This window comes from Pongo abelii, chromosome 1 (assembly GCF_028885655.2).
Source record: "Pongo abelii isolate AG06213 chromosome 1, NHGRI_mPonAbe1-v2.0_pri, whole genome shotgun sequence".
NCBI lineage: Eukaryota > Metazoa > Chordata > Mammalia > Primates > Hominidae > Pongo > Pongo abelii.
Window position 1 is genome coordinate 91,759,764 of NC_071985.2, and position 10,206 is coordinate 91,769,969.

At 36.1% G+C, this 10,206-nt stretch overlaps 1 pseudogene; it reads left to right on the plus strand.

The window, feature by feature from the left end:
- Positions 1-744: 744 nt before the first annotated feature.
- On the plus strand, positions 745-1,692 carry LOC100432688 (olfactory receptor 6K3-like; annotated as a pseudogene).
- The last annotated feature ends 8,514 nt before the right edge of the window (positions 1,693-10,206 follow it).

Sequence of the window (10,206 nt, forward strand, 5' to 3'; positions counted from 1 at the left end):
TAATTGTATCCTTCTAGAGAACCCTAATACACCCCCTTTAGAGTGTAGATTAATTTGCATACCCATATACGTCACATGAGATTAGCCTCTTGTGTTTTAAAGTAAATTACATTCAGTGGACTGTTTGGATTTTTTCTTTTCATTCAGTTATTAATAATGAGTCAGACTAAGGGAAGCTGGTAATCATGCTTTAGTTTTAAACATGCCCACTTAAAAATGAGCTTATTCTTATCCACAGAGGTTATCATTTTGTTATGACCCATTCTGTGTCCCCAACACTTCATCTCAAAAAAATGAAAATGTCTATTTACTTAAATTGTTTCTAATTTACTGTTCTAATAAATATTCTAGCTAATATTGTCATATATTTCTTTTTTAATAGCTGAAATATTTCCCCTAGACTACATAGTGAAAGGCAGGCTCTAAACAGTCTTAAACTCTCAATATAAATTGCCAAATTGCCATTCAGGGGAGTTTGTACCAATTTACATGTCTAACTAGCAATACTGTTAGCTTATCCAACAGAATAATTGACAACATAAGTTATTATAATTACTAAAAAGCACTTGGAAATTTGACAGGATAACTTTATATTTTGCAAAATGACTCACATAGTGTATTTTATTTAACCAGCCTAATTTCAAGGCCGTTTAGCTGCTTGAAAAGAAAGTTTTTATTTGTTCTTTGTACGTACTTAGAATGCCGACTGTGTTTTATGAGCCAACAAGTGAAACCGCTGAAAATATGGATCCAGAGAATCAGACAATGGTGACTGAGTTTTATTTCTCTGACTTTCCTCAATCTAAGAATGGCAGCCTCTTATTCTTCATTCCTATGCTCTTTATTTATATATTCATTCTTGTTGGAAATTTCATGATTTTCTTTGCTGTCCGACTGGACCCCCATCTCCATAATCCTATGGACAATTTTATCAGTGTCTTCTCCTTCCTGGAGATTTGGTACACCACCTTGACTATCCCCAAGATGCTCTCCAACCTTCTCAGTGAACAGAAAACCATCTCTTTCATAGGCTGCCTCCTGCAGATGTATTTCTTCCACTCACTCAGGGTCACAGAAGCCCTAGTCCTCACAGTGATGGCCATTGACAGGTATGTAGCCATCTGCAACCCCCTTTGCTATGCAATCATTATGACCCCTTGACTGTGCATCCAGCTGTCCACTGGCTCTCGCATTTTTGGCTTCCTCATGTTACTGCCAGAGATTGTGTGGATTTCTACTCTTCCATTCTGTGGCCCCAACCAAATTCATCAACTCTTTTGTGACTCTGAACCTGTGCTGCAGTTGGCCTGCACCGATACGTCCATAATTCTGGTTGAAGATGTGATCCGTGCTATTTCCATTCTGACCTCTGTCTCTGTCATCACCCTTTCCTATTTAAGAATCATCATGGTGATCCTGAGGATTCCCTCTGGTGAGAGCAGTCAGAAGGCTTTCTCTACATGTGCAGCCCACATTGCTATTTTCTTGCTGTTTTTCGGCAGTGTGACACTCATATATCTGCCCTTCTCTGTCACGTTCCCACCATTACTGGACAAGGCCATTGCACTGATGTTTGCTGTCCTTGCCCCACTTTTCAACCCAGTAATCTATAGTCTGAGGAACAAAGATATGAAAAATGCCACCAAGAAAATCCTCTGTTCTCAAAAGATGTTTAATGCCTCTGGGAGTTAACGGAGTTCACACACATCTCTTCACAGAAATCTCATCATCTCCTTAAGTTTAAAATGCTAACAAATCAGTTTTTTAAAATTACCATGCACTTTTTCTTTTTTTAACGAAATTATTTAAAAACATTTTGGCATGTATTTTCAAAGTGAAGTATCTCTTTAATGATTTTTAATATGAATAACAACAGTACTAAGTTGTGTATCTATCATTTTAATTTATAGGTCTTGTTTTTCTAAGGCTATAAGTATGATTTATAAATGTTATTACTTTTGCTTGAAAAGTAAGTTAAGCTGTAAAAACAAAAACAAAATAAGTACGTTAAGTTTTAAAGATATTTAAATGATTGTAAAACCTTCTTATACATATATCTACATTGTTCTCTTTTCCTGCGCTCCACATTTCTTTGTGAAAATCTGTATTCATCTGGTGTCATTTTCCTTCCACCTGAGAAGCTTCCTTCAACTTTTCTCACACTGTGGGTCTGCGGATGATTAATCCTTTTTGTTTTAGTAAGTTTCAACAACACTTTGTAAATCTGAGCAAGTATTTTATTTTGTCCTCATTTTATAACATGTTTTTTTCTGGATATAGAAGTCCAAAATATAAGATTTTTTTTTCTTTCTTTCCATGAGTTAAAGATGTTGGTCTACTTTGTTCTCACTTGCATTGTTTTTGATGAGTAATCTGCTGACATCCTTGCTTGTGTTTCACAATATGTTACGAATGTCTTTTATCATCTGTTTTATTGTTTAGTTCTCATTTATAAGTGGGAGCTAAACATAGAGGTTACATGGACATAAGTACGGAAACAATAGACACTATGGACTATCAGAAGGTGTGGAGGGGTGGGTAAAACAACTACCTATCAGGTAATATGCTCACTACCTGAGTGACAAGATCCGTACTCCAAACCTCAGCTTCACGCAAAATCCCCATGTAACAAATCTGCACATATACCCACTGTACGTGTTCTGATTTATGCTGTTGATTTGCTATACTTTCTAATTTTCTAATGTAACGACTAATGTTTGATCTGACAGGGGATGTCTGCTATAGATTGACCTATGTTTCTATTATTCACAAATTATAATGGAATATTTTCTTCACTTTGTAACTCCAAGCAGTGGAGTTTTGATTTGGAGTATTCTCCAAATCAAAAGAGAATACTGGCCTAAACAATAATCATATTTATTACTTTATAATTAAGTACATCATATTTATTACTAAGTGTTTCCATTATGAAATATTTCATTTAATATTCACAATACCCTTATGTCAGTTTTTTTTTCACTTTAAAAAGATTAACAAGGTGCACACTGGTGAAGTGATTTGGGCTTGGAAAAGAATCCTGGCTCCTTAACATTCAGCCCAGAGACCTTTACCCCTCCATAAATTGTCCTCTGATATATCACAATGATTATGCGGCACATAGAATCACTGAATTTGTTATGTTTGTATAACGCTGTTATTACGAATTCCTTTATGGATTAATTTTCACATCGTTTTGTAGATTTCAGAGCAAACGCTCTTGGGTCCTTGAAGATTAAATAGATATATAATATATAGGCTTAGGACCAAAAACATAAATATACAAATTATACAAAGATACATAGTTATATTTTGGCAAATTTTTAAAAATTAATATCACTACTATTAAAAACATTCCATGTTATGGTTACGTTATGTTACATTATGTTATGTTAAAATGCTGTGCAGTTTTATGTCTCAACATCTTTGTTCTCATTTCATTTTTGCTCTGGAGTGTTGCTCCGTTTCTTCTTCTCTGCTTTGGAGCTTATACTCAGAAAGTTCACACACACATTTTATTGTTTGAGATAAACGTCCCTGCCTTCCTCCCACAAAACTACACTAGCATTTTTAAGAGCTGAGTAAATTGTCTCTAGAAAAGGAGTTTTGCTCAGCTCCTGCGGAGAAAATAGCAGGGACACAGGGCAACTGCCAGCGGAATCATAATGACCAGGAGGCCAGCTAGAGGTGTGGGGACAAAATAAGCAGATAATAATGGAAATATCAATAGTGCTGGCCGAAAAAAAAAAAAAAAGTCTCAATCAACTGTTTTCAGGGAGACAGATACATTCTTGTATTCACCTATCTGCTTATGAGTGCTAAAGTGGAAAAAAGACCTTAGTCCCAACTTCGGTTCAGCTCCAGACCTTGTTTCCTCCCCTGCCTTCCGGACCCAGCCCTACCGTGTGTCCCTTCTCACTCCTGTGTCATTAAATCCTCTCCTGCATTGATATGAGATTTTAAATACTGATGAGAACACATTTTGCATGAAGAAAATTATATATGTTTCTTCGATTATGCAATTTAAATTTCTTTGAAGTAAACATTAAAAAAGTAGGTCTTCTTTAATTCTCTGAATTCCTGCTTAAAAACCTTAGTATTCTATTAATAAACCTAATATATTTTATTCATTTGTAAAGGCGTTACACAAATATTTGGTCTGATTCATAAATTTGGCATTTAATTCTCTTTAAACTATGTTTAAATATGATCTATGTATTTCGTTTTTAAGCATCTCAATTTGCTGACTTAATAAGCCTCATCAGGCTTTTAAAATAATCTTTTTAATCTAAAAAGAAAATTATAACTAAAGCAAATCTTAAATCCTTTTAAATGTTTCAATACTGTGATCAATGAAGTAAGATTTCAACTTAAAATAGTAAGCTTACTATCTTGATTAACTGGGTAATTTTTATTGACTATTAAACTTAACCTGAATGAAGTTAATTTTTAAAAGTCCAAGTTAATTTTTCAATTACAAATCTTAAATTATAATTACAAAGTAGATCTAGTGTTCAAATAGACAAATTATCTTAAATAATACAAACTCAAAAAATATTAAATGCACGCAAATTTACTAACAAAAACATGAATAGTAGGTTTCAATCCTTTTAAATAATTTTATTTTTGGCTCTAAAATCCTGATGAGTTTTAAAGATGCTAACCCACTAAGGAAATAATTATGTAACCCATTTTTTCATTCATGCAACAAATATTTACTGAGGCTACACTGCCAAGCACTGTTTTAGGTCCTTGAAATAGAACTGACAAAAAAATTCCCTGCCGTTATGTAGCTTATGCTATAAGGAGGAGAGGTATTTTAAAAATACATACTAAAAATAAGCAAAAAAAGTAACTATTACATGAAACTATATATTCTGTAGAAAACATAAAAGAAAATAGAATAAGATGATCTGGTATGGGTAGCAGGATAATAATTTTAGAACAGGTTGGTAAAGTTGAACCTTATTTAGAGGGCCACAATTGAACAAAGATTTGAGGAAAATGGAGTTAGCCATGTGGAGGGAGTGTAAAAGCTAAAGAAAGAGGAAAGAAACACGAAACATGGCTTAACAGTCCAAGACAGGTTTTCTTTACATAAATCCTGAAAGGGGCTTCTGGCCGATTTTGGTCAGGACTGCTTTCTCTTACAGACTAAGAGTATATACTGGTTTCAAAGTGAAGAGCTTATTACAAGCTTGGAATGTTTCTGTGTGGGGAAGTTTTATGGCGGGGTTGGAATGTCTCTGGGAGGAGGGGAGGTTATCTTGGGGAAGACATCTTTCCAACCGGAGGAGAGTTATCTTGGGGCTAGCATGTCTCTGGTTGGGGAAGAGTTTGGAATGTTTCTGGCTAGAGATGTTATGTGTGGTTTATGGTCATGCTGACCTTAGCCATTAGGCTGACGCCCTTTGGATTTAGGTGGTTTTTTAACAAGGTGAACTTTAGAGTGAGGGACTTGTCCAAGATGGTGATGCTCCCGCTCTGTCAGGGAGAATAATCCAGGCAGCACTAAAAGCTAGTGAAAAAGTCCTGAAGTGGGTGAGCCTCTGGCCTGTTTAAGGAATCAGGAGACTAATGTGGTGGAAATGGAGTCAGGGACAGGTCTGGAAAACTAGACGATGAGTTTAGGGGAAAAAAAAATGGATTATACACAGCAAGCTTGTCCAACTCGCAGCCTGCAGGCCACATGCAGCCAAAGATAGCTTTGAATGTGGCCCAACACAAATTCATAAATTTCTTTAAAAATGAGATTTTTTGGTGACACTTTTTCATCTCATTAGCTCTTGTTAGTGTTGGTGTATTTTATGTGTGGTCCAAGACAATTCTTCTCTTCCAACATGGCCCAGGGAAGGCAAAAGATTGGACACCCTGATATAGAGACTTGAAGGTCATTACAAGATTTAGATTTTTCTAATTTACTCTGAGAATGGGGAAGTTATTGGAAAATATGGAGCAGAGGAGAGACATCTTCTGATGTTGAGTTTAACAGAGTAAGTCATGCCTCTGTGTTGAGGAGACATTGAAGGGTCTGATGTTGAGTTTAACAGAGTAAGGCATGCCTCTGAGTTGGGGAGACATTGAAGGGAGGCAAGTATAGTAGCTGCAGTCCTTCAGGAGCTTCTGCAATAACCCTAGTGAGAGATGATGGTGGTTCAGATCAGGATAGTGGCAATGAAGATGGAGAAGTGTGGTCCAATTCTAGATTCAGTTTGACAGAAGAACAACAGAATTTCCTGATAGACTGCAAATTGACTGTGAGAGGGCAGTCAAGGATGACCAACTGGAATGATGGAGTTGTCATTAAAAACATAGAGAATACTGACAGAGAACACTTCAGGAAGATGTTGGGAGAAGGGATACTAGAAGTTTAGTTTTGCATATTTTAAGTTTAACTGGACTGTTAGACATCTAATAAAAATGTTGAGTAGGCTGTTCCATGAGTTAGATACTCAGGAGTGAAGGCTAGAATGGAAATGCATGTGCAACTTTTTCATAGAATTTTACTATCATTGAGAAAAGAGAATTAGGGTAACAAGGAGCAAGTGGGATCACTAAAAACTTTGTTGACTGTAATTCACAATAAATAATATATTTTAAATCATAATTTAGGAGATACATACATACAGTTACACATTCATATTCATATTTCTAATAGAAAAGTATTTTTATAAAACAATACTTATAGTTATTCCATGCAATACTTTTGATCTTTTCTATTCTATTTTTTCCTATTCTCTGTTATTAAAAATATTTTTGGAACTGATTTCACTCATTAATAGGTTGTGACCCTCAATTTATAAACAAAATGAGATTAGGTATTTAAACTAATTTAAATTAAATTTAACCTAATTTAAATTACCTTTGAATACAAATTTGACACATGATTTCTATTTTTAATTTTTTATTCATGGTTTGTAATTTTTATGATAATAATTGCATTATATTAAAAGCTAAGTTTTGTTTTTAAAAGCATACGATAATTTTAAGGTGATGAAGAAAATATATACTCCCTGACAATGCTAAGATATCAAAATAGTATAATCCTTCCTAAAGCAAATTAGCAATATGAGTCAAAAGAATTAATAAACATGAATATCCACTTAGAAGTAAGTGACAGATAAGACTTCATCAATGAAGTAGAATTTAAGCCAAAACTTGAAGATTGAGAAGGAATCAGTCAGAAAAATATGTAAGATAAGTCATTTGTGCAGATTCCCTGAGGTTAGAAACAGCTGGGTTCATTAAAGGAACCAAATGTAGGCATGGGTAGATGGGGCACAGTAAGAGTCATGAGATGAAGTCTAGAGGCAAAATATGCAGAACCTTATAGGTCATGCTTTGAGAAATTGGAGTTTAATCCAACCTACAAGTGAAGGCATCAAAGAGATTAAGTAAGACATTACAGTCTTAGAATAACATTCCTGGTATGGTATGAGTAGTAGATTGGACTTGGAACAAAACTGTGGAGGTGGGAAGGATGATTTAATATACTTTATCAGTTATATTTTGCTATATAACAAACCACCCCAAAAGTTAATAGCTTAAAACAGAACCTATATGTTTGTCTCAGAATTTCATGGGTTACGAATTTGGGCTGGAACTAAATGGGTAGTTGCTCTAGTCCTGGTTCACTCATTTTTCCAAGGTCAGCAACTGGTTGGCTAGAGCAGGCTGGGACAAGATTAGCTAAGACAATTCTCTTCCCATTCATGTGGTATTTTACTTTCCAGAAGTCTGGTTCTGAGTGTGTTCACCCAGTTACTGGTTAGAGTGTTGAAACAGAGTCTAAGTATGCAAACAAGGTCTCTTGAGGCCTAGGCTCAGAACTGGCCCATAATCTCTTCTCTTATGGCCCAATCCAGTCACAAGGAGGCATAGAGGGAGGGAAAGAGATTCTATCTTTTAATGGCAAGAGCTGCCAATTCACTTTGCAAGGAGCATGAGCACAGGGAAGAGTTAAGATTGTATAATTTTCTTTGCAACATAGAGATTATTGGCATTTTCACATTATGCTAAAATCTTCCTTGGAATCACTGGAACTAATTATGTATGTGTGGACTAAAAGAGTAGAGTATGGTCTATATTTAGAACTGTGGTAAAAAAGTATCTTGAGCTAAGTAAACAAATTAAGTATAGCATTGCCTTTTATGTAATCAACAGTGTTGTTGCAATGAATATGTCTTCTTCCAGAAAAATGAACAGGCCTTGAAAAAATTAACTACCCTTTCAGAGGATAGTGAAGTAAAAATAAATAAATAAATTCTTAATTCTGTTGAAAGCAATTCTTCAAAAGAACATGTGTTTATATAACCTGTTGATTCTGAGCAAATCTATCAAATGAGATTCATACTTTACTTATGACACACACTTATGACATAGCAGACACTTCAAAAGGACATCAGCCAATGTCTTCAGATAAAGAAACTTAGGATGAAAGCTCTGGGGCTAGGAATATAAATATGCAAAGAGCATGACCAGCCTGAGTCCTTGACTAACTCGCTTCAGAGGCTGCAATGCATTGGTCCTACACAGAACCTGGTGTAGGAGGAGCAGCTTTCCCCATGAGCGTGCTAGGTAAAGCCTTTACTTAGATGCTTGGAGTTCCTGACGCTATGGAAAACTAATGAGAAAGTGTCAGAGGAGTTTCCATTAATTAAGCCATGGGGAAATAGAATTGCTGCTTTTCTCTAGTTATCAGGGGAAATACCCCAGTAGAGAAATCTCCCCAAGAAACCTTTAGAAACAGGTATAACAGTACTTTCAGCTGAACAGAAGGGACTTAAATTTCATAAATCCAGGAATGGTTAGGGACCTCATTGTCTCTGCTAGAGGTAAGAGGAGAATGCACATGAGTTGAGGATGTAGGCTTGTTCTGGGTCAAGGAGAAAGTAAATTGCCAAATAGGTAGAGGGAAAAGGACACTTAGCCAGTGATCTTTCTGTTGACTTAAATAACAATATTTGGGACATATTTGAGGCTGCATGGGTGGCTGAATAGAATTAGTCTTGGTGGAGGAGAGGAGGACAAACACAGGATTAGAAATCAGGGATAAGGTTTTATTTTCTCTGGAGCATGACATATTGAATAATTGAGACTTTTTCACTGGTCATAAGATTGTTTCTCTGCTTTCATATCCTCAGAATTTTCTAAATTAATTACAATCCAGGAGGACACCATTGCACATACTGGTTCCTTGTTTGAGCCAGATAAATATAAATCATCAATATCGTTAATAAGAGAAGTCAAATATATCAGAAGAGTCTATTACTGAAAATCTTATGTCAGGATATTGATTCTAACAGAACACAGTCTCTATCCCAGATCAATTTTTTATGCTTACCTTCCTTTCTCTCAGTGGGATTGAGTGAGCTCATCTTTCCTTCCAAGTCTCCAACAGATAAACTTCTCATTATCATATTAATCTCTGAGGAGTAGAACATTGATTTTGCCAAAACACAGTTATCTTGATTTTATTAAAAGGATTAGCACCAAACACTTTGAAGAAATACATAGAAATGCCAGAAGCACAGTAAGAGAGTAGCTCTGACTGCTTTAGATCCTAATGACCTCAAATTTCTGGAATTAGTAGCAGTCATCTCTACACTAATTTGAAAATTGAGATAGTATATAAATCTTTTTACCTCTTTCTTTAATCTCTTCAAGTGTGTGGGTCAGGGGCTCCTTAGAGTTGAGAGAGCATTGAGCTGCCAGGTGTAGGGGTAGTCAATTAGAGCAACGAGGAGCCATGATGAAACTTAGCAGTGAAGTCTTTAATCACATGGTGATAATGTGAGCAACAAGCTAAAGCAGCAGGTGCTACTCCTGTCTGTTCTATTTTCCCCCATGGACTTGTGCACAGGTCAGGTGGATCAGTGCAGACCTAGGGATTGTTCCACTACTGAGGGAACCCCCAAAAAAGGTTGCAGCAAATTTATGGATCCTGTGGTAAGGGAAGGAATAGAGCTAGAAGTGGAAAAGTACTGGGCTGAGTCAGAGTAGGGCAACATGTCTTCAAGGTTTTCTCTTCTTGCCACCTCCCCCCATGCACCTCCACCAGAGCAGAGGTCTCAGCAGAGACACCTCAAAAGGGCATCAGCCAGCGTCTTCAGATAAAGAGACTTAGGATGAAGGCTCTGGGGCTAGGAATATAAATACGCAAAAAACATGACCAGCTGGGGGTTCCTGAGTCCTTGACTAACTCACTGG